Genomic DNA, 25,544 nt, shown 5'->3' with positions numbered 1-25,544 from the left:
ACCTTTGTGGAGGACATACAGAGTAAAAATTCAATATTTGCAGATGATACTAAACTCACAGAAGAAGATTCTAAACACAAAGGAAGATATTTTATGACTACTGAGGGACTTGTGGAAACTGGAGGCTTTAGCCGAGAAACAATTCAGTATTAACAATGATAAATGTAAAGTCATTCATTAAGGCCATGAAACAAAATGTATGATCATCTTCTAAATGGTAAAATAGTGGTTAAAACTGTCTCTAAAAAAAGGCTTGGGTGTATTGGTGAACAGCAAACTCAACTTTAATGACCAGTACCAGGGAGCTGTTGCCAAGGCAAATAAAGTCGTAAACTTATTATAATGATTGAAGCATTATTCCCCTTTCCTCCCGCCACCATTTTAGACTTAGAGCAAAGTTCACATTACATTAGGTTTGAAATATAATTCTATATCTTTGATATACAGTACTTTAACCCTGAAAATATTAGCAATATGACAAAATGGTATTATTCACAGTGAAACAAGATGTAATATTGGATGCTTTCTTTAACAAAAAAAATACCCATCGCTAGATTAAGCCACCAAAATGTTGTTATATTAGTTATTTGAGTAAAAAAAAACAAGTCATATAATACAATGTGCACCGTATGTACAATAAATTACTGGAAAAGAGTCAAGAGGCCTCCTACGCATGCTCAGTGAAGCAAGGTGCACTGTATATGCACCACATGCTGCTAGACTCCTTACTGATAATTTAGATACATTGCATGTTGTATTATACAGGGTGGGCCATTTATATGGATACACCTAAATTAAATGGGAATGGTTGGTGATATCAACTTCCTGTTTGTGGCACATTAGTATATGGGAGGGGGAAAACTTTTCCAGATGGGTGGTGACCATGGTGGCCATTTTGAAGTCGGCCATTTTGGATCCAACTTTATTTTTTTCAATGGGAAGAGGGTCATGTGACACATCAAACTCATTGAGAATTTCATAAGAAAAACAATGGTGTGCTTGGTTTTAACGTAACTTTATTCTTTCATGAGTTTTTTACAAGTTTATAACCACTTATAAAATTTGTTCAAAGTGCTGCCCATTGTGTTGGATTGTCAATGCAACCCTCTTCTCCCACTCTTGACACATAATGTGCCACAAACAGGAAGTTGATATCACCAACCATTCCCATTTAATTTAGGTGTATCCATATAAATGGCCCACAGGATGGGAGTCCTGAAAATTGCCGGCATCTCTGGCTCCTCTTTTGAATAGCTGGCCTATGGTGACGTCGTGTGTGTATCACGCCACAACAATGACTTGACGCCAGATCGGCTAATCAAAAGAGAATCCGGGATTACCAGGAGGTAGAAGAGCGTACGCTGGGCTCCCATTTGGCGGCAACGAAATACTGATGTGGCTGCTGAACAAGGGTCCTGCAAATTTATTTGCTCAACTCTACATTCTAGACTAAATTCTAAACCAGACAGCTTTAAGAGGAACATGTGTAAACCCTAGCAGAATAATAAGATACTGGTAATTTATTGCCTTAAAATCCAGTAACAGGTTCACCAAAGGCAATCCACTGTATATATGATACCCTGCACTTTTATAGACACCTTACAATAAAATGAAAAACATTCTTTGTTGTGCTAGGTTCAGCCTTGGCACTCTTTTTATAGGAGCAAGCTTTTTTTGTGTGGCAAAGTAACTTAAAAGAAATGTGTAATCAGAAATGACCTACTTTTTAAATCGTGTCTTTATGTTAAATGTATTTTTATTCAACATTCCATAACATTATATTAAAAAAAAAAAAAAAAAAACAGAAATCGTGCAAATTTGGCCACTAGACCTCATACTAGAATCACTATTCCTGTTCTGTACAGAAGACTTTTCAGCAATCTTATCATCAGACAAGATTACAATCTAATATAACACCATCCCCAATAGGCGATGTTACAGTTCACTACCTCCCATTCCTTTTACAGCATGCTCAGAAAAGGCTTCCATGTTTAGGGTTTGAGCCAGTCTACTGCAGCTAATGACCATGTGTCCAACAGGAAGTAGGAGTCTAATATAAGCCTAGTAGCCAGTGTGAAACTTGCAAAAAAATTTTTAACCAGTTCAGAAACGGGTCATTTACCCCCATTCCTCACCAGTTTTTTTTTCATACGTATGGATTAAAGAGCTATAACATTTTTTCTTTTTTGGATATTCAAATAATTTTTGCATGTCTGTTTGGGATACATGGGGCTTAAGTTTTATGCTAGTTTAATACTTTCTTTTTCTATTTTTTTTTTGCTGATATCTGTGAAAATAAAGGAAATATAAAAGGAACGAAAAGGAAAATAAAGGAAATAGAAAAGACCAATAAAATACAAGTTAAATTTTGTTAACCTTTTTGTAACAATTGTTTTTATACATTGGTCACAGTTTTTTTTTTGTTTGATGAGGACGGGACTAGTAACAACAACTTGGATTAGGAGTGGCTTTTTTTTATTTTTTACCCACTTCCAACGTAGAATGGATGAAAATCTCTCAAACAAGAATTGAAAGACTCTTGGCTGACTATAAAAAGCGTTTACGAGCTGTGATACTTTCAAAAGGGGGTTCTACTAGGTACTAACCATGCAGGATGCCCAAACTTTTGCATTGGCCCATTTTCCTTTTTGTAATTTTTGTAATGTAAAAGATAAAAATATATACAGTGTATATATATATATATATATATATATATATATATATACACAGTACAGACCAAAAGTTTGGACACACCTTCTCATTTAAAGATTTTTCTGTATTTTCATGACTATGAAAATTGTACATTCACACTGAAGGCATCAAAACTATGAATTGACACATGTGGAATTATATACTTAACAAAAAAGTGTGAAACAACTGAAAATATGTCTTATATTCTAGGTTCTTCAAAGTAGCCACCTTTTGCTTTGATGACTGCTTTGCACACTCTTGGCATTCTCTTGATGAGCTTCAAGAGGTAGTCACCGGAAATGGTTTTCACTTCACAGATGTGCCCTGTCAGGTTTAATAAGTGGGATTTCTTGCCTTATAAATGGGGTTGGGACCATCAGTTGTGTTGTGCAGAAGTCTGGTGAATAGACTGTTAGAATTTGTATTATGGCAAGAAAAAAGCAGCTAAGTAAAGAAAAACAAGTGGCCATCAATACTTTAGGAAATGAAGGTCAGTCAGTCCGAAAAATTGGGCAAACTTTGAAAGTGTCCCCAAGTGCAGTTGCAAAAACCATCAAGCGCTGAAGAGAAACTGGCTCACATGAGGACCGCCACAGGAAAGGAAGACCAAGAGTCACCTCTGCTTCTGAGGGTAAGTTTATCCGAGTCACCAGCCTCAGAAATCGCAGGTTAACAGCAGCTCAGATTAGAGACCAGGTCAATGCCACACAGCGTTCTAGCAGCAGACACATCTCTACAACAACTGTTAAGAGGAGACTTTGTGCAGCAGGCCTTCATGGTAAAATAGCTGCTAGGAAACCACTGCTAAGGACAGGCAACAAGCAGAAGAGACTTGTTTGGGCTAAAGAACACAAGGAATGGACATTAGACCAGTGGAAATCTGTGCTTTGGTCTGATGAGTCCAAATTTGAGATCTTTGGTTCCAACCACCGTGTCTTTGTGCGACGCAGAAAAGGTGAACGGATGGACTCTACATGCCTGGTTCCCACCGTGAAGCATGGAGGAGGAGGTGTGATGGTGTGGGGGTGCTTTGCTGGTGACACTGTTGGGGATTTATTCAAAATTGAAGGCATACTTAACCAGCATGGCTACCACAGCATCTTGCAGCGGCATGCTATTCCATCCGGTTTGCGTTTAGTTGGACCATCATTTATTTTTCAACAGGACAATGACCCCAAACACACCTCCAGGCTGTGTAAGGGCTATTTGACCAAGAAGAAGAGTGAATGGGTGCTATGCCAGATGACCTGGCCTCCACAGTCACAAGACCTGAACCCAATCGAGATGGTTTGGGGTGAGCTGGACTGCAAAGTGAAGGCAAAAGGGCCAACAAGTGCTAAGCATCTCAAGGAGCTCCTTCAAGACTGTTGGAAGACCATTTCCGGTGACTACCTCTTGAAGCTCATCAAGAGAATGCCAAGAGTGTGCAAAGCAGTCATCAAAGCAAAAGGTGGCTACTTTGAAGAACCTAGAATATAAGACATATTTTCAGTTGTTTCACAGATTTTTGTTAAGTATATAATTCCACATGTGTTAATTCATAGTTTTGATGCCTTCAGTGTGAATGTACAATTTTCATAGGCATGAAAATACAGAAAAATCTTTAAATGAGAAGGTGTGTCCAAACTTTTGGTCTGTACTGTATGTATATATATATATATATATATATATATATATATATATTTTTTTTTTTTGCCTAAAATACAAAGGGAATGTATCTTCTTTAACTTTAGACCTTTTAAAGATCATTTCACCTTCAACTTGTAATTTTTTAACAGTAATTTTGACCAGGGGTGGCTAAACTGTTACATGCCAGTGTATTGTATACACAGCACTTCTTTAGTGCTGTGTATATAGTGATAGAGAAGGGAGACATGGTAATATACCGTCTGTGCCTTCTCTGTGGGGCGCTCGGCTGTGTTTGACGATCGTGTGTAGCTTCTCTACTATGCATTGATGTTTTAGAACATCACTGCAGAGTAGAATGTGGACCATCTGTCCGTTTATGGGTGGTCTGGAAGTAGTTAACATAGTTAGTGATAGGGAAAAAAAAATCTTAAAAAAATAAATTCACATACAGACATGATAAAACAATTGATCGTTTTCTTTTTACACATTCCCGTTAAAAGCCACAAAAATATATAACATCTGTTATTTTGTGCTTCCAAAACATAAACATGTTACAAAAACCTGTAATATTCCAGCATCAAAGCTATATCATTGTTAGTGAATTCTGCATTCAATTAGTTGCCATAGGAACCTGTTGATACCCATCAAAACATCGTCATGACAACTAAAGACACAAAAGAAGGACATCAGCCTGTTTTATGTTTGGGTACCAATTCTGCCTCTCTTTCATCTAAACACCCAAAGAGAACAAAGCTTAGACGCTTATATATAAAAGGGATTCATGTTATACACAAGAGATACAAGACAGACAATTAATCACAGAGCAGCTCCCAGGATGCACTGACCCCCCAAGGGTAACATTTAAGAAGAATAAAATACTATAAAATATTATAAAATAATAAAATAAAATGCTCAACACTGGGCATTATGAAGTCTATTTATTACAGTAATAAAAGGTTGATAATATTGTGTCTAGAACAAGGTAAAATCAGCGCTATGTCCATTGCTCCACCTTGTGCCATGACATGCAGGGGAAGTCCAGGGATTCATTTTCGGCATCCTGTGAATCTGCTCCTCTCAGCAGGTGCTGACAACATTTAAAGAAAAGAAATCAAAATTTGAACTGATGTGGCAGAAAATCCAGTCGCTCAAGCAGAAGATAAGAAGCAGAACAAATTAGTAGAAATTATAGTAAATGGAGTCATTAATTTGAAGCATTAAGCATAAATCCACCACATATTCAGCTTCTGGAATCAGACCCTCAGACAGAATATACTTCAGTTCCAACAGAAAGTAAGAATAAATATATCACATTTGAAAAGTGTCAACTTCCATCCTCAGCAAATATGTTTCCAAAGTATAAACATCAGGCATTACTTAGTTCACTCAGGTTTGGACTCTCCCACATCACTGGGTCCTTTTTCTGTATTGCCACATATCACTGTGTCCATTATTCCTGTACTGTGACATCACTGTATCCATTATTACTTTACTGTGACATCACAGTGACCATTATTCCTGTACTGCGACATCACTGTGTCCATTATTCCTGTACTGTGACATCTCTGTGTCATTATTCCTGTACTGTGACATCACCGTGTCCATTATTCCTGTACTGTGACATCACAGTGTCCATTATTCCTGTACTGTGACATCACAGTGTCCATTATTCCTGTACTGTGACATCACTGTGTCCATTATTCCTGTACTGTGACATCACTGTGTCCATTATACCTGTATTGTGACATCACAGTGTCTATTATTCCTGTACTGTGACATCACTGTGTCATTATTCCTGTACTGTGACATCACTGTGTCCATTATTCCTGTACTGTGACATCACAGTGACCATTATTCCTGTACTGTGACATCACTGTGTCCATTATTCCTGTACTGTGACATCACTGTGTCCATTATTCCTGTACTGTGACATCACTGTGTCCATTATACCTGTATTGTCAGATCAGTGTGTATATTATTCCTGTATGGTGACATCACTGTTACAATTATTACTTTACTGTGACATCACAGTGTCCATTATTCCTGTACTGTGACATCACTGTATCATTATTCCTGTACTGTGACATCACTGTGTCCATTATTCCTGTACTGTGACATCACAGTGACCATTATTCCTGTACAGTGACATCACTGTGTCCATTATTTCTGTACTGTGACATCACTGTGTCCATTATACCTGTATTGTCAGATCAGTGTGTATATTATTCCTGTATGGTGACATCACTGTTACTTTACTGTGACATCACAGTGTCCATTATTCCTGTACTGTGACATCACAGTGTCCATTCTTCCTGTACTGTGACATCACAGTGACCATTATTCCTGTACTGTGACATCACTGTGTCCATTATTCCTGTACTGTGACATCACTGTGTCCATTATTCCTGTACTGTGACATCACAGTGACCATTATTCCTGTACTGTGACATCACTGTGTCCATTATTCCTGTACTGTGACATCACTGTGTCCATTATACCTGTATTGTCAGATCAGTGTGTATATTATTCCTGTATGGTGACATCACTGTTACCATTATTATTTTACTGTGACATCACAGTGTCCATTATTCCTGTACTGTGACATCACAGTGTCCATTCTTCCTGTACTGTGACATCACAGTGACCATTATTCCTGTACTGTGACATCACTGTGTCCATTATTCCTGTACTGTGACATCACAGTGTCCATTATTCCTGTACTGTGACATCACTGTGTCCATTATTCCTGTACTGTGACATCACTGTGTCCATTATACCTGTATTGTGACATCACAGTGTCTATTATTCCTGTACTGTGACATCACTGTGTCATTATTCCTGTACTGTGACATCACTGTGTCCATTATTCCTGTACTGTGACATCACAGTGACCATTATTCCTGTACTGTGACATCACTGTGTCCATTATTCCTGTACTGTGACATCACTGTGTCCATTATACCTGTATTGTCAGATCAGTGTGTATATTATTCCTGTATGGTGACATCACTGTTACAATTATTACTTTACTGTGACATCACAGTGTCCATTATTCCTGTACTGTGACATCACTGTATCATTATTCCTGTACTGTGACATCACTGTGTCCATTATTCCTGTACTGTGACATCACAGTGACCATTATTCCTGTACAGTGACATCACTGTGTCCATTATTTCTGTACTGTGACATCACTGTGTCCATTATACCTGTATTGTCAGATCAGTGTGTATATTATTCCTGTATGGTGACATCACTGTTACTTTACTGTGACATCACAGTGTCCATTATTCCTGTACTGTGACATCACAGTGTCCATTCTTCCTGTACTGTGACATCACAGTGACCATTATTCTTGTACTGTGACATCACTGTGTCCATTATTCCTGTACTGTGACATCACAGTGTCCATTATTCCTGTACTGTGACATCACTGTGTCCATTATACCTGTATTGTGACATCACAGTGTCTATTATTCCTGTACTGTGACATCACTGTGTCATTATTCCTGTACTGTGACATCACTGTGTCCATTATTCCTGTACTGTGACATCAGTGTCCATTATTCCTGTACTGTGACATCACTGTGTCCATTATTCCTGTACTGTGACATCACTGTGTCCATTATACCTGTATTGTCAGATCAGTGTGTATATTATTCCTGTATGGTGACATCACTGTTACAATTATTACTTTACTGTGACATCACAGTGTCCATTATTCCTGTACTGTGACATCACAGTGTCCATTATTCCTGTACTGTGACATCACAGTGTCTATTATTCCTGTACTGTGACATCACTGTGTCATTATTCCTGTACTGTGACATCACTGTGTCCATTATTCCTGTACTGTGACATCACAGTTTCCATTATTCATGTACTGTGACATCACAGTGTCTATTATTCCTGTACTGTGACATCACTGTGTCTATTATTCCTGTACTGTGACATCACAGTGACCATTATTCCTGTACTGTGACATCACTGTGTCCATTATTCCTGTACTGTGACATCACTGTGTCCATTATACCTGTATTGTCAGATCAGTGTGTATATTATTCCTGTATGGTGACATCACTGTATCCATTATTACTTTACTGTGACATCACAGTGTCCATTATTCCTGTACTGTGACATCACTGTGTCCATTATTCCTGTACTGTGACATCACGGTGTCCATTATTCCTGTACTGTGACATCACTGTGTCTATTATTCCTGTACTGTGACATCACTGTGTCATTATTCCTGTACTGTGACATCACCGTGTCCATTATTCCTGTACTGTGACATCACCGTGTCCATTATTCCTGTACTGTGACATCACTGTGTCCATTATTACTTTACTGTGACATCACAGTGTCCATTATTCCTGTACTGTGACATCACCGTGTCCATTATTCCTGTACTGTGACATCACTGTGTCATTATTCCTGTACTGTGACATTAATGTGTCCATTATACCTGTATTGTCAGATCAGTGTGCATATTATTCCTGTATGGTGACATCACTGTTACCATTATTACTTTACTGTGACATCACAGTGTCCATTATTCCTGTACTGTGACATCACCGTGTCCATTATTCCTGTACTGTGACATCACAGTGTCCATTATTCCTGTACTGTGACATCACTGTATCCATTATTACTTTACTGTGACATCACAGTGACCATTATTCCTGTACTGTGACATCACAGTGTCCATTATTCCTGTACTGTGACATCACTGTGTCATTATTCCTGTACTGTGACATTACTGCGTCCATTATACCTGTATTGTCACATAAGTGTGTATATTAATCCTGTATGGTGACATCACAGTGTCCATTATTACTTTACTGTGACATCACAGTGTCCATTATTCCTGTACTGTGACATCACCGTGTCCATTATTCCTGTACTATGACATCACAGTGTCCATTATCTCTGTACTGTGGCATCACTGTGTCCATTATTCTTGTACTGTGGCATCACAGTGTCCATTATTCCTGTACTGTGGCATCACTGTATCCATTATTCCTGTACTGTGACATCTCTGTGTCATTATTCTTGTACTGTGACATCACAGTGTCCATTATTCCTGTACTGTGGCATCACTGTGTCCATTATTCCTGTACTGTGACATTACTGTGTCCATTATACCTGTATTGTCATATCAGTGTGTATATTATTCCTGTACTGTGACATCACTGTATCCATTATTACTTTACTGTGGCATCACTGTGTCATTATTCCTGTACTGTGACATCACTGTGTCCATTATTACTTTACTGTGACATCACAGTGTCCATTATTCTTGTACTGTGACATCACGGTGTCCATTATTCCTGTACTGTGGCATCACAGTGTCCAATATTCCTGTACTGTGACATCACAGTGTCCATTATTGCTGTACTGTGACATCACGGTGTCCATTATTCCTGTACTGTGACAACACAGTGTCCATTATTCCTGTACTATGACATCACTGTGTGTATTATCTCTGTACTGTGGCATCACAGTGTCCATTATTCTTGTACTGTGGCATCACAGTGTCCATTATTCCTGTACTGTGGCATCACTGTATCCATTATTCCTGTACTGTGACATTACTGCGTCCATTATACCTGTATTGTCACATCAGTGTGTATATTATTCTTGTACGGTGACATCACAGTGTCCATTATTCCTGTACTGTGACATCACTGTGTCCATTATTCCTGCACTATGACATCACTGTGTCCATTATTGTTGTATTGTAATATCAGTATGTTTATTATCCCTTTACTGTGACTTCACTGTGTCCATTATTACTATACTGTGACATCACTGTGTCCTTTATTGCTGTATTGTGACATTATTAAGTATCATTCCTGTACTGTGACATGACGTTTATTATTCCTGTACTGTGACACGACTTCTTTTAATCCTGTACTGTGACATGATGTTGTCAATTATTCCTTCACTGTGACATCAAGGTGTCCATTATTCCTGTACTGTGACATCACGATGCCCATTATTCCTGTACTGTGACATCACTGTGTTTATTATCCTTGCACTGTGACATTATTGTTTATTAACCCTGTACTGTGACATAACTGTGTCTATTATTACAGTGCTGTTACATCAATGTCCATAATTTCTGTGTAGTGATGAGCGAGTATGTTCTGTTAACCCTTTTGGCGAGCATGCTCGAGTGCTCACCGAGTATCTTCAGCGTGCTCGGGTGTTATGTTTTCGTCACTCAGTGCTCATGATTTGCGACTGTTTGACAGCTTTAATACATGTGAGGAATGCCTAAGAAACAGACATTCCTCACATGTATTAAAGCTGTCAAACAGTCGCAAATCATGAGCACGGAGTGACTCAAACATAACACCCGAGCACGCTGAAGATACTCGGAAAACACCCGAGCATGCACGTAAATCTTGAGTAATGAGTATGCTCGCTCATCACTATTTCTGTGCTGTACCATCAGTAGATTTATTATTTCTTTATTGTACTATCTTAATGTCTATTATTTTTGTATTGCGATGTTACTCTGTCTATTAATTCTGTACTGTGCTATCACTGTTTCTAATACTACACATGTTATAAGAGTAAATAATATTCTTCCTCATTAGGTAAAAAGACTATATTTACTGTAAAAGACTGCTAATATGCGTGAAAGACTGCTGGAAAGGATTAGTCCCATCTCAATCTTTCAATATAATTATAATGTGTTTATGTATGTTTTACTGTGATGATATAAAATATGGGCCTGGGCTTATCAATTAGTGGTGTGTTTTTGTGCAGGTGGCCGGAACGGCCTCTTTATTGAGTCAGTGGTCTGGGGCTATAGCAACTTGTTCATCAAATGAGGGAAACAGTGGACTGGACTCAAGATTGAGTGACAATTGACTTGTGGAGATGCTGCGTAGTGGGTCATTTGCATGTCCTAGGACACCCATTTAAGACTTAATTTTAAGATTTAAGTGTACATTGCCAAGTGTGGTCTCAAAGAAATCACTGGAAAGCAGGTGGGGGCGGACGACAATAATCATTGCTGCTCTGAAGTAGTAGAGCTAAGATAGTCTCAATTGAGATACAGAACAACTTGCAGAGCTCTGTGCCGGCAGATGAGGAAATGGCAGTGGGTTAGATCAGGAAGGTCTGTTGCGGCTTTGAGAGAGACATTGGAGGGAGCCTAGGTGGATTAGGTGGCGTTAGATGTAATGTAGTGGGAGACTAAAGCTGAGTCAGCTGGGACTTTGGGGGTTTGTGCCCTAAAAGCAACTAGTAGCTACTGTGCAGCAGAAGGTTTGTAACTTTGTGTGGTCTGGTGAGTTCGGTCCTGTGACACAGTGGAATTGGGTGTGATAGGAGGGGCAGGTTGAAGTTAGGCCCTCAGCGAATATGGCTGGATGTGTTTATAACCCACCACTCGTTTAATACAAGAATGCAGTTACAAAGTTGAATTATGAGTTGACATTTAGAGGAGTAAACACTCTGCAATTATAACCCAATTATTTGCAGAATCTTGTCAATAGTATTGAAAAATGTTCAAGGATTCTGCATTACCTGGAGTAAAAAGCAATTGACAGGCATAGAAGTCCCATCTAGTGTGTATTGCAACCGCTAAGCGTCTGTGCCTTGTGTGAGTATTCTAACCATGATGACAATTTTCTGTCACTGATGTGTAAAAAAAGGTGTAGTAAAATTTGTTCGTCTACCATGGTCAGAAAAAGAGAGTCCTGGACCATTCTCTTACACAGTAAGACATCACAGTTTGCCAATGTTCTTATTCTACTTTGTGTCCATTTTTGAATGTTACATCAATATGGTTATTATTTCTCTATGGTGACATCACTGTCCATTCTTACAACACTGACATAACAGCCACCATTTGTGTATTTATATATACTGTGAGAACAATGTTTGATTACATCTTTACATTGCTGTGTCCCTTAGTACTGAATGGTGACATCACAATGACTACTGTTCCTTTACTGTGGCATCAGTTTTCATCATATTTGTACTGTGAAATCACTGTGTGCAATATTTCTATAACATGGCATCACCAATAATTCCTGTACCTGAATTATTTCTATACTGTGACATTATTTTTATCAAGCGACATCACCTATCCCTTATTCCTGTCCTGTCACATCACTGTGTCAGTTTTCCATGTATTTGAAATCACATTGTCTATTATTCCTGTATTGTCAAAATATCTATAACTCTTAAGCTATGACATCACAGTGCCCATTATTCATGTACTGTGACATAACTGCTCCCACGATTCTGTCCCTAATGCTAGGGGCACCCTAGCTACCTCTGCTCCCCAGGTTACTTCTGATGGTGAAGATGCTGGGGCCATGTACCTTGCTGTGCTCCTGAAACAACCCCTATTTGTGGGGAGGAATGGTGTATGTAAATACACAAACCAGACAAACGAGGAAAGGATGCATATGGAGAAAGGAAAATACCAAACATGCAAAATATGCACTCACAGACAACAGAGGGAACACTGAAGGGATTGGGAAGGTAAACAAAAATAGAAGAGGATGGGATTATGCACACAACCAAAACAACAAGCAACAGTCACAGAACAACTTTCCTTAAACGCCTCTATCGAACACCGAATCCTCCACTCCTCTCCAGGCAGTACAAGACTTAACACTGGCAATCCGGATTGCCAGAGCAGAGACTATACAGGAGAGGGGAGTGGCTGACACTGCACAGTTGAAAACCTTCAAGGATGAAGCCACAGAGACTCAAAGCTGAGCAGTTTAACTCCTGCACTGCTGAAAGAAACTAGCACCATTTAATAAGAGGGAGAAGTGCTTTTATTCAATGCAGGAGCACGTGAACTCAAACGCTGCAGTCCTCTGGCTCTTCTCTGTCGTGGTAAACCCGTGACAACCGCCCATTACTCATGCACTGTGACATCATCGTGTCCATTTACATGTATTTTGAAATCGCTGTCTCTATTTTTCTTTACTGTAACATTAATGACCATTATTTGTGAACTGTGACATTATTTGTGTTGTATCGCCATAATGTTCTCTGTTCCTGTCTTATAGCAACACAGTGTTTTTTTCCTGTATTGTAAAATAATGGTGCATTATTCTGGTACTGCGACATCATATGGTCCTCTATTTCTGTACTGTGACATTACCTTGTCTGTTCTTGTATTGTGACCTCATAGTGTCCTCTATTTCTGTCCTGTGACATCACCTTGTCTATTCTTGTACAGTGACATCATAGTGTCCACTATCTCTGTACTGTGACATAACCTTGTCTGTTCTTGTACTGTGACATCATAGGGTCCTCTATTTTTGTACTGTGACATTACCTTGTCTGTTCTTGTATTGTGACATTATAGTGTTCCCTATCTCTGTACTCTGGCATCACCTTGTCTGTTCTTGTACTGTGACATCATAGTGTCCACTATTTCTGTACTGTGACATCACCTTGTCTGTTCTTGTACTGTGACATCATAGTGTCCACTACTGTACTGTGACATCACCTTGTCTGTTCTTGTACTGTGACATCATAGTATCCACTAACTCAGTACTGTGACATCACCTTGTCTGTTCTTGTACTGTGACATCATAGCGTCCATTATCTCTGTACTGTGACATCACCTTGTCTGTTATTGTACTGTGACATCATAGTGTCCACTATCTCTGTACTGTGACATCATAGTGTCCATTATCTCTGTACTGTGACATCACCTTGTCTATTCTTGTACTGTGGCATCATAGTGTCCACTACCTCTGTACTGTGACATCACCTTGTCTGTTCTTGTACTGTGACATCATAGTGTCCACTATTTCTGTACTGTGACATCACTTTTTCTGTTCTTGTACTGTGACATCTAGTGTCCATTATCTCTGTACTGTGACATCACCTTGTCTGTTCTTGTACTGTGACATCATAGTGTCCACTATTTCTGCACTGTGACATCACCTTGTCGATTCTTGTACTGTTACATCATAGTGTCCACTACCTCTGTACTGTGACATCACCTTGTCTGTTCTTGTGCTGTGACATCATAGTGTCCACTATTTCTGTACTGCGACATCACCTTGTCTGTTCTTGTTCTGTAACATCATAGTGTCCACTATTTTGGTATTGGGACATCACTTTATCTGTTTTTGTACTGTGACATCATAGTCTCCACTATTTCTGTACTGTGACATCACCTTGTCTGTTCTTGTACTTTGACATCATAGTGTTCACGTTCTGTACTGTGACATCACCTCGACTGTTCTTGTACTGTGACATCATAGTGTTCACGTTCTGTACTGTGACATCACCTTGACTATTCTTGTACTGTGACATCAGCGTTCATTATTTATATGCTGGGAAATTTCTATATCAATTATTCCTATATGGGGACATTTTCATCTTCATATAACACCTTACTTTTGCATGTAAGAGATTCTTAGGTGCTAGTCGTCTGTTTTGTACAGCCATGATCATGATAGATGTGATTAACAATAGAAAAGATAAACAGGCTGCAGCGCTGTCGCTAATCATCTCAGATACAGTATTACAATACTAAGCTGTAATGAGAAACAAAACCAGGCAAATCTCTGTAAAATGGAATGACAGTAAAAAGGGATTTACATCTGAAAACACTGAAGGATTATACTGTATACTGTGCTACTGCTCCTCCTTTATGTTGTCTCAATCAGTCCTGTATCTGGCGACTACAGAGCGCTACTTGGGTGTCATGTACTGTATTTCTTCATATAAATTATCCTTAAGTAAATTCTGTATTTTGTAAGAAAGTCTGGCAAATATATCAATTTTAACAGGTATAAAATGTGAAATGTATGTAGCTTAAGTAACTGTGACAGACGGTGACCTAGATTATATGAGCCCTTCTAGAGTTTCTTTGTCCTGGATTTAACCCCATGATTGCCTGGGAATAAAGCAATAAGGCTCATGTCTCATTTCATACAATCAGAAAGATTTTATACTGAGGGTTGTGAAGTGTGTGAGATCTTTTGTTTTCCTTGATGAATTTGTCAAAAGTTTGTAACTAAGAAACTTATAGAGCTTTATATCAACAATATTTTCACAACAGAACGTTTTTAAGTAGTCTATAGTGTAAATAATATATTAGGATCATGAATAGAAGATGAATAACAGTAGAAAGGTTAGGATCTCCCAAAAAAAACGACCGAGTAGGGTTATGCAGGTTCTGAAATATTATTGTTGTGTAAAGTGATTATAAAATTAGCAGTGATTGTGATTAGTGTTGAGCGAACATGCTCGACACTGCTCGGTACTTGCCCGAGCATCACGCTACTCGGGATGTTCGGCGAGCACCGAGCATTTCCGGGTTACTCGGGCGGGAGCTCGGGTCTCCGCCCTGCATGTTTGGCGCTTTTTACAGAGCCAATGAACATGCAGGGATTGCCAGCCAGTCACTGTAATGCCGCAGCCATGTTGTTTGTGGGCATTACAGTGATTGGCTGGCCGCACAGCGTCACCTCGAGTATTTAAAACCGGGCGCCGCCATCTTGGACACAGTCGCTCCGGATCTGCAAAATAGTTAGTGTAGGGTCTGTAAAGGCTGCCAGATCAAACAGTCCTTCTCAGGACTAATATCCATCCCAGGTATATCAGGCAGGCAGGCAGGCAGGCTGTATAGGAGACGCAGTGGTTATACCAGCAAACGCTGCATTACAGTCCTGTGTGCCGCTCCTGTTGCTGAAATTGCTGGACTTAGCTCCAGGTCCCGGGGGCCAGGAAAAATCCTTTTTTTTTTATCTAAATCCTCTTTTTTTTTCCTCCTTCACAATGTACAAATACCCATCTTATTAACCTTTTGGTGCCCCCCCCAAAAAAAAAAAAATGTGTGCCTCTGATTTTTCAGACACAAATATATCTGTTGAAAATAGTCTGGTGTAGGCCAGAGAAATAGAAGTGTGGTTTTACAGTTCTATGGGCCATTTGTATCTAAAAAAAACAGTTTGAGTGTGTCGCTCACTGTTCAGCCGCAAATATATATATATTTTAAAAAGCCTGGTATACACCAGTAAATTATTACTGTGGTTTTGATGTTCCACGGTAAAACATCTCTATTATCCTGTTTTTGGCATTTTTTGCTGTATAAAAATAATAAGTGTCTCCCTGATTTTTCAGACACAAATATATCTGTTGAAAATAGTCTGGTGTAGGCCAGAGAGACAGAAGTGTGCTTTTGCTGTTCCACGGTAAAAAATCTCTATTATCCTGCTTTTTGCATTTCTTGTAGTAAAAAAAAAAATAAAATAGTGTCTCCCTGATTTTTCAGACACAAATATATCTGTTGAAAATAGTCTGGTGTAGGCCCGAGAAATACAAGTGTGGTTTTGCAGTTCCACGGTACAAACCTCTGTATTATCCACTTTTGGGCCATTTGTATCTAAAAAAACAGTTTGAGTGTGTCGCTCACTGTTCAGCCGCAAATATATATATATTTTAAAAAGCCTGGTATACACCAGTAAATTATTACTGTGGTTTTGATGTTCCACGGTAAAACATCTCTATTATCCTGTTTTTGGCATTTTTTGCTGCATAAAAATAATAATAGTGTCTCCCTGATTTTTCAGACACAAATATATCTGTTGAAAATAGTATGGTGTAGGCCAGAGAGACAGAAGTGTGGTTTTGCTGTTCCACGGTAAAAAATCTCTATTATCCTGCTTTTTGCATTTTTTTGCCGTAAAAAAAAAAAATAGTGTCTCCCTGATTTTTCAGACACAAATATATCTGTCACTGTTCAGCCGCAAATATATATATATTTTAAAAAGCCTGGTATACACCAGTAAATTATTACTTTGGTTTTGATGTTCCACGGTAAAACATCTCTATTATCCTGTTTTTGGCATTTTTTGCTGCATAAAAATAATAATAGTGTCTCCCTGATTTTCAGACACAAATATATCTGTTGAAAATAGTCTGGTGTAGGCCAGAGAGACAGAAGTGTGCTTTTGCTGTTCCACGGTAAAAAATCTCTATTATCCTGCTTTTTGCATTTTTTGCTGTAAAAAAAAAAAATAGTGCCTCCCTGATTTTTCAGACACAAATATATCTGTTGAAAATAGTCTGGTGTAGGCCCGAGAAATACAAGTGTGGTTTTGCAGTTCCACAGTACAAACCTCTGTATTATCCACTTTTGGGCCATTTGTATCTAAAAAAAACAGTTTGAGTGTGTCGCTTACTGTTCAGCCGCAAATATATATATATTTTAAAAAGCCTGGTATACACCAGTAAATTATTACTGTGGTTTTGATGTTCCACGGTAAAACATCTCTATTATCCTGTTTTTGGCATTTTTTGCTGTATAAAAATAATAATAGTGTCTCCCTGATTTTTCAGACACAAATATATCTGTTGAAAATAGTCTGGTGTAGGCCAGAGAGACAGAAGTGTGTTTTTGCTGTTCCACGGTAAAAAATCTCTATTATCCTGCTTTTTGCATTTTTTGCTGTAAAAAAAAAAAATAGTGTCTCCCTGATTTTTCAGACACAAATATATCTGTTGAAAATAGTCTGGTGTAGGCCCGAGAAATACAAGTGTGGTTTTGCAGTTCCACGGTACAAACCTCTGTATTATCCACTTTTGGGCCATTTGTATCTAAAAAAAACAGTTTGAGTGTGTCGCTCACTGTTCAGCTGCAAATATATATATATTTTAAAAAGCCTGGTATACACCAGTAAATTATTACTGTGGTTTTGATGTTCCACGGTAAAACATCTCTATTATCCTGTTTTTGGCATTTTTTGCTGTATAAAAATAATAATAGTGTCTCCCTGATTTTTCAGACACAAATATATCTGTTGAAAATAGTCTGGTGTAGGCCAGAGAGACAGAAGTGTGTTTTTGCTGTTCCACGGTAAAAAATCTCTATTATCCTGCTTTTTGCATTTTTTGCTGTAAAAAAAAAAAAAATAGTGTCTCCCTGATTTTTCAGACACAAATATATCTGTTGAAAATAGTCTGGTGTAGGCCCGAGAAATACAAGTGTGGTTTTGCAGTTCCACGGTACAAACCTCTGTATTATCCACTTTTGGGCCATTTGTATCTAAAAAAAACAGTTTGAGTGTGTCGCTCACTGTTCAGCCGCAAATATATATATATTTTAAAAAGCCTGGTATACACCAGTAAATTATTACTGTGGTTTTGATGTTCCACGGTAAAACATCTCTATTATCCTGTTTTTGGCATTTTTTGCTGCATAAAAATAATAATAGTGTCTCCCTGATTTTTCAGACACAAATATATCTGTTGAAAATAGTCTGGTGTAGGCCAGAGAGACAGAAGTGTGCTTTTGCTGTTCCACGGTAAAAAATCTCTATTATCCTGCTTTTTGCATTTTTTGCTGTAAAAAAAAAAAAAAAATAGTGTCTCCCTGATTTTTCAGACACAAATATATCTGTTGAAAATAGTCTGGTGTAGGCCCGAGAAATACAAGTGTGGTTTTGCAGTTCCACGGTACAAACCTCTGTATTATCCACTTTTGGGCCATTTGTATCTAAAAAAAACAGTTTGAGTGTGTCGCTCACTGTTCAGCCGCAAATATATATATATTTTAAAAAGCCTGGTATACACCAGTAAATTATAACTGTGGTTTTGCTGTTCCACGGTAAAAAATCTCTATTATTCAGGTTTTGGTAGTTTTTTCCATAAAGAAAAACAGTAGTGTCTCCTGACTGTTGTGACACAAAAATATATCTGTTGAAAATAGTCTTGTGTAGGCCTGACATCTCAGTGTGGTTTCGCAGTTCCACGGGTCAAATCGCTGTACTATCCAGTTTTGGGCCTTTGGTATCTAAAAAAAAAGCAGTTTGAGTGTGTCGCTCACTGTTCAGCCGCAAATATCTCTATTTAAAAAAGTGTGGTATACCCCAGTAAACAATAACTGTGGTTTTCCTCTTCCACGGTTCTAATCTACTCTTTATTACCCTTTTTCCATTGATAGTGCAAGTGTAAGCTATTTTACTTAATTTACTATGGGCAAGGCGCGAGGCAAGGGACGTGGAAGTGGACGTTCTGGTGATGGTTCGTGCAGAGGACGGGGCCGTGGCCAAGGTGAAAATGTGCCACAACCAACAGCCACATCTTCTCGCTCCCACTTCTTGACCGAATTACTAGGGAAGCACAGAACAACACCAGTATTGAGAACTGATCAGTGTGAACAGGTTATTAATTGGATAGCAGACAATACTTCCAGTTACCTGGGCACCACCACCTCCGGTCTGTCTTCCACACGGTCAACTCTTATTAGCCGTGAGTTCGACCGCATACTCCTCCTCACCCTGATGCTCCTTCCTCCCACCATGCCGAGTGTCGTCAGACAGCAAGTGATCCCACACTTGGACACTCTGAATAGCTGTTCACTGGTCCATTTCCATATTTGGGCCCCTCGCCTGATACGCTTGAAGTGGTGGAAGAGGAGATCCCATGTTGCGATGCCCAAATATTTGAACAGCCACGGCCACAGAAAGTCGACGTTGGCAATCTGTCACAAGAGGTGGACGATGACGAGACACAATTGCCAGGAAGTGAGGAGGAGGATCGTGGTGCGCAAGTGGAAGAGGAGGAGGTGGTGGATGATCTAGTAACTGACCCAACGTGGAAGGAGGACATGCAGAGTGAGGCCAGCAGCACACAGGGGGAGGGAGGCAGAGTACCCCAACAGGCAGGAAGAAGCAGTGTGGTGGCCGCAGACAGAAGGCAGGCAACCGTTCCCCGTAACACCAACACGAGGGACGTTGCCAGTACAAGCGGTAGGTCTTCCAGAGTCTGGAATTTTTTTAAAGACTCTGCTGATAACCCCAAAAAGGCCATATGTTCCACCTGCCATGCCAGCATCAGCAGGGGTGACAAAACTACAGCCTGACCACCACCAGCATGATCAGGCACATGACAGCAAAGCACCCGACTTTGTGGGGCGAAACCCAGGGTCCACGACCAGTGTCAGCGGGTGTCACCACTGCTTCTTCCACTGTTGTGCGTGCAATAGAACCCCCTGTTGTGTGTGCAAGGCAATCCCCTGTCCATACTGCATGTAAAGATGCCCCCTCCTCTCAGTCTTCACTTGTTATGGCAGTTTCTCAAGAAACAGCATCAACGTCCACGTCCGCGTCTCACCGCAGCGTTCAATTGTCCATATCCCAGACCTTTGAACGAAAGCGGAAATTCGCAGCTAACGTCCCACAGGCCACATTCCTAAATTCGCACATTTCACGACTGCTTGCATTGGAAATGCTGCCTTTTAGGCTGGTGGAGACGGAATCCTTCCGCAATCTTATGGCGGTGGCCGTCCCTCGGTACTCGGTCCCCAGCCGACACTATTTTGCCCGGTGTGCCATCCCCGCACTACACAAGCACGTGTCCCAAAGCATCTGCCGTGCCCTCAACAACGCAGTTACTGGGAGAGTCCACCTGACACTGGACACGTGGACAAGTGCTTGTGGCCAGGGACGGTACATCTCTCTGACGGCACACTGGGTAAACATAGTGGAAGCCGGGACCCAGTCGGACCTTGGGACGGAACACATCCTCCCCACACCGAGGATTGCGGGCCCTATGTCAGTCAGAGTTGCCCCCACAGTGTACAGCTCCTGCGCATCCTCCTCCTCCTCCTCATGTTCAGCCTCCATCTCAGATATCACCACATCAGTTACAAGCTGGTAGCATTGCAGTACCGCCTCCACCAAGCGGCAACAGGCTGTGCTGAAACTCATAAGCTTAGGTGATAAACCTCACACTGCTTGTGAGTTGTGGACAGCTGTGAAAGAGCAGGCAGATCTGTGGCTGAGACCGCTGAACCTACATCCCGGCATGGTCGTGTGTGACAATGGCCGTAACCTGGTGGCGGCTCTGAGGCGAGGTGAGATCACACACGTACCATGCCTGGCTCATGTGCTTAACCTCGTGGTTCAGCGGTTTCTTAAATCGTACCCCGAGTTGCCAGATCTGCTCGTGAAAGTACGCCGCCTGTCAGCTCATTTTCGGAAGTCGGCTACAGCTTCCGCCGCCCTTGCTGTGTTGCAGCAGCGTTTGCAGCTTCCGGCACACCGACTGGTGTGTGATGTCCCCACACATTGGAACTCTACCCTCCACATGTTGCAAAGGATTTGTGAGCAGAAGAGAGCAGTTGTGGAGTACCAGCTGCAACAAGGCCGTCGATATTCAGGTCAGACTCCACACATAAGACCTCAGGAGTGGACCTGGATGTCTGACATATGTACCATCCTGACAAACTTTGAGGAGGCCACCAAGATGGTGAGTGGCGATGACGCCATCATTAGTGTCAGCATCCCACCACTTGTCTGTCTTTTGCAACGCTCTCTGCAGAGAATTAAAGAGGAGGCATTGCAGCCAGAGTATGATGAGATGGATCAAGAAGCCGTAGCGGGCGATTACACACAGCCCAGCCTCATCTCATCCCAACGTGCATTGGGGGACAATGAGGGAGAGGAGGAGGAGGAGGAGGAGGAAGAACAGGAGCTGCTATCATGCGTTGTAGACGGTAGTACCTGTACAAGTGTCATACCGTCGGTTCAGCGTGGGTGGCCTGAGGACAGGGGGGAGGAGGAAGAGGAGGAGGAGGAGGAGAGCATGGTCAGTCGTCATCTTGGTGAGGACACGGAAATCTTGCCCGTTACCAGTCTGGCACGCATGGCTGACTTTATGTTACGCTGCCTTAACCGTGACCCTCGCGTTGTCAAAATGTTGGGTGGCAGTCATTACTGGTTGGTGACACTTGTAGACCCCCGCTACAAGGAGAACTTTTACTCTCTTATTCCTGAGGTGGAGAGGTCTACAAAAATGGGGCAATACCAGAAGGCCCTTGCTGCAGAACTCTTAAAAAAATTCCCATCTGAACACGCTAGCGGCAGAGGTCACAGTTCGTTGCCCAACCAAGGCGTACAGGTGAGAGAGATGCAACTCCAATCCAGCAGAGGCAGGGGAACACTGTCAACGTTCTGGGACAGTTTTCTGACACCCGCCAAGCTTACAGGCCCTGAGGCGCGGGGTACTCTCACAAGGAGTGGAAAGTTTCAAAAGATGGTGAGGGAGTACCTTGCCGATCGTACCAGCGCCCTCCGTGATTCCTCTGTGCCTTTTAATTATTGGGTATCCAAGCTGGACACTTGGAATGAACTCGCTCTGTACGCCTTGGAGGTCCTTGCCTGCCCTGCCGCTAGCGTGTTATCGGAGCGTGTTTTTAGTGCCGCTGGGGGAATTATAACTGATAAGCGCACTCGCCTGTCAACTGACAATGCTGACAAGCTGACCCTTATCAAAATGAACAAGGGCTGGATTGGGCCAGACTTCTCATCACCACCAAATGACAGCAGAGTAACATAAAGTCAAATCCACTGTGTTATTTCGAGAGGTGGATTCACATGCACCGCTTCACACCCACACATGGGTATACGCTTCCTCGTTTCTGTTGTTTAATCTTCTTCTCCTTATCCTCAGCCTCCACCACCACTATACCACCAGGGTGCCAGCATTGCAAGTTCCTCCGTCCAAATTTTTGGCAACTTTTGCTGGGAAAGCATAAGCAAATACCATGGGACACCCACTCCCCAATAATGGGACTTATGTTTGTAATATTCTGTACTGCATGGCTCTTGTAAGGGGCATTGCAAGTTGCTCCGTCCTAATTTTTGGCAGCTTTTGCTTGCAAGGCATAAGCAAATACTATGGGACACCCACTCCCCAATAATGGGACTTATGTTTGTAAGATGCTGTACTGCTTGTGACGCGCCCCCTGGGCCGTGTGTACACGTGTGTGGGATACCCGGTGCCGGGTCTTTGGGGTCTGTAGTCTCCGTGGCGGTGACCCAGTCCCGTGGCTCAGGCTGGTCAAACCAGTGGCAGTCTTTCTTAGGTTTTGAGGTTAATTGTCCGACTGCGCTGCCCGTGGATTGCGGTCAGGGAGTACCACCGCTGCGAGGCAGACCGCTGAGGCTGGTGTTGTGTGCGCAGCATAGAATGGGATAACTCCCCTCGGGAGGAGTATAGCCTCAGGGCAGTGAGTGTGGATGATGGGGGTGATAGTGCACGAGCGCAGCAGGAACGACTCAGAGTCTTTGAAGTGCAGTTCAGGGTCTTAACAGATGATTATAAGGTAGACCCTCCCGGGAGTACTGGCTAGCATAAGAGGCCTGGTCAGTCTGTGAGCAAGCAGGAGTTCCCCTGGCCAGGTGGAGTTGTAGGCCTCCCCGTCTGTCTGCACTCTTCCTGGCTACCTTGCTGTAAGCGGGTAGAAGTAGCCCACATCCCTGAGTGTACCGTGTAGTGCTCACCCGTATGGCTGGTGACTTGGGGCCTTCTGTTAGCCTCCGCTCCACGATGGGGGTGCTGGTCCCTTGCTTGTGACTGAGCCTCCGGGCTTCTATGGCCAGAGGACCTGAAATCCCCTGCAGGCTGGTTTCTGCTGCTGGATATATAAGTCCTCACAGCTTCGGACTCCTGTGTCCGGTTCCTATTGTCTTCTGCCAGGGCGAGCTCTGCTCAACTTCCAGCCCCTGGTCTTTAGCTCCTAGCTCCTACAGAGCTCCTTGCTGTTACTTTCCCTTGCTCTCACTCTGACTCTGACTGTTCTCTGACTCACTCAACCCCGCCCCAGATCCAGTTTATAAGGGCAGAATTCTCCCCTCCCAGGACTGGGGTAGGAGGATGTTGCATGTTTAAGGGATCCTGACCAGGAAACCTCCCACTTGCTCTCCGACGTAATATCTCTATTACTGTGGTGACCAGACCCCTGGGGTGCCACACATGGCTCTTGAAAGGGGCATTGCAGTTCCTCATAATTTTTGGAAAGCCTTCCATTCACTGCTTAGGCCAACAGTGCACGGGAGACCCAGTTGCTATAAATCGAAAAAAAGGTTTAGTTAACGCCCTCTGACCTCCATGTCATTTCCAAGGGGCATTGGAGTGGCTCGAAATTTTTGGTAGGCATTGCACTCACTGTATGCCCTATAACTGTGTAGCCAAACCGCTCCTTTTGTTACAGAAACATATCCTACAAGACATATCTGGTTGACTGGCCTGATATTGATGAGAATGGTCCCTGTTCCTCCTGCTCTTTCTCCTTTGCCACCACCTCATCCATCATTTATCACCTGAAGCTTTGTTTTAACGGGAGTCATAGAACTGGGATAGTAGCAGGAAAACATCCAGCAATCCTCGGAGGAGGTAGGATATGCGCCAAAACGCGGACCACCTCAGGCATAGCCGCTACTACATACATGCGCTTGCATTCCAAGAAAACAAAGCAGATGCTAACTTCTATCATCATCATCATGCTCCTCACCTAGGCACTCTCAACTCCCCTGATGGAGAAGCCAGGGCCCACCGGAGGAGTCTGGTTCTCTGGTGGGCTCGTCCAATGCTGCCCTAAAGCAGGCCAGGCTAAGAAAAGTGTGGGGGAAGGTGACAGGAGAAATCAGGGCGGCTGGGGACCAAGCGTGGACACCCGGCCGCCGGGCAGCTGGGGACAGAGTATGGATACCTCGCTGCCGAAGCGGCCATGAGGGCAGCTTCAGCCTCCTCCAACCTAAAAGGCCCCATTTCAAGTGAAAGCTAGCAGTATGGTATTGCAGCCTGCGGGTGGGTGGGTGGTTGGCTGCATATTTTCGCTTGCATTGCAAGTAATGGGGGAGGTACAATTGAACACTGCCCTGGGACAAGGACTTGCACGGGGATAGTTGCAAGTCTGCATCTTCTGATGCGGCAAGGATCACTTCTGATGGGCACACTTTTAGACAGTGACCTGGGGGTCAGAGATGCTTCCAGGGGTCTTCCCCATGCTGATCCCTTGTCTTTTCAGCACTGTATGCATGTGTCACACAGCACATGGCCAGATAATGTTGTAAAATGTTAAAATTACATTTCCCGGTGAACGCATTTGTCACGGTTGAAAGCAATACAAAAGTGCAAAAACGCATGAAAAATGCTACTTGTGAACATAGCCCAAGGTGTGGAGGAGTATTTTTGTTTTTGGTTACTTATTTTACCTTATACACAAGTTTTTACCCTGGAATGGAAATTCCTTAACATATTTCACAGGAAAACTGTTTCAGTTTCGTTTTTGAACGTTTTATTGTGAGCCCACAAAAGTGGCTTAATACCTCTGACCACGTTGTTGACAGCAGTGACCCGGGGGTCAGAAATGCTTCCAGGGGCGATCCCTATGCTGCCCCCATGTCTTTTGAGCACTGTCACTATCGTTTTGG

At 41.8% G+C, this 25,544-nt stretch overlaps 1 protein-coding gene across 2 annotated transcripts in view; it reads right to left on the bottom strand.

The window, feature by feature from the left end:
• The window catches only part of CRB1 (crumbs cell polarity complex component 1), a 156,542-nt gene that overhangs the window by 99,915 nt on the left and 31,083 nt on the right, over window positions 1-25,544 (bottom strand). The window lies entirely within an intron of this gene.

This window comes from Phyllobates terribilis, unplaced genomic scaffold, assembly GCF_046119375.1.
Source record: "Phyllobates terribilis strain yellow unplaced genomic scaffold, ASM4611937v1 Scaffold_8__6_contigs__length_399053987, whole genome shotgun sequence".
NCBI classification, from domain to species: domain Eukaryota; kingdom Metazoa; phylum Chordata; class Amphibia; order Anura; family Dendrobatidae; genus Phyllobates; species Phyllobates terribilis.
The sequence above is the reverse complement of the archived record's forward strand: the minus strand, read 5'-3'. Positions and strand labels throughout refer to the sequence as shown.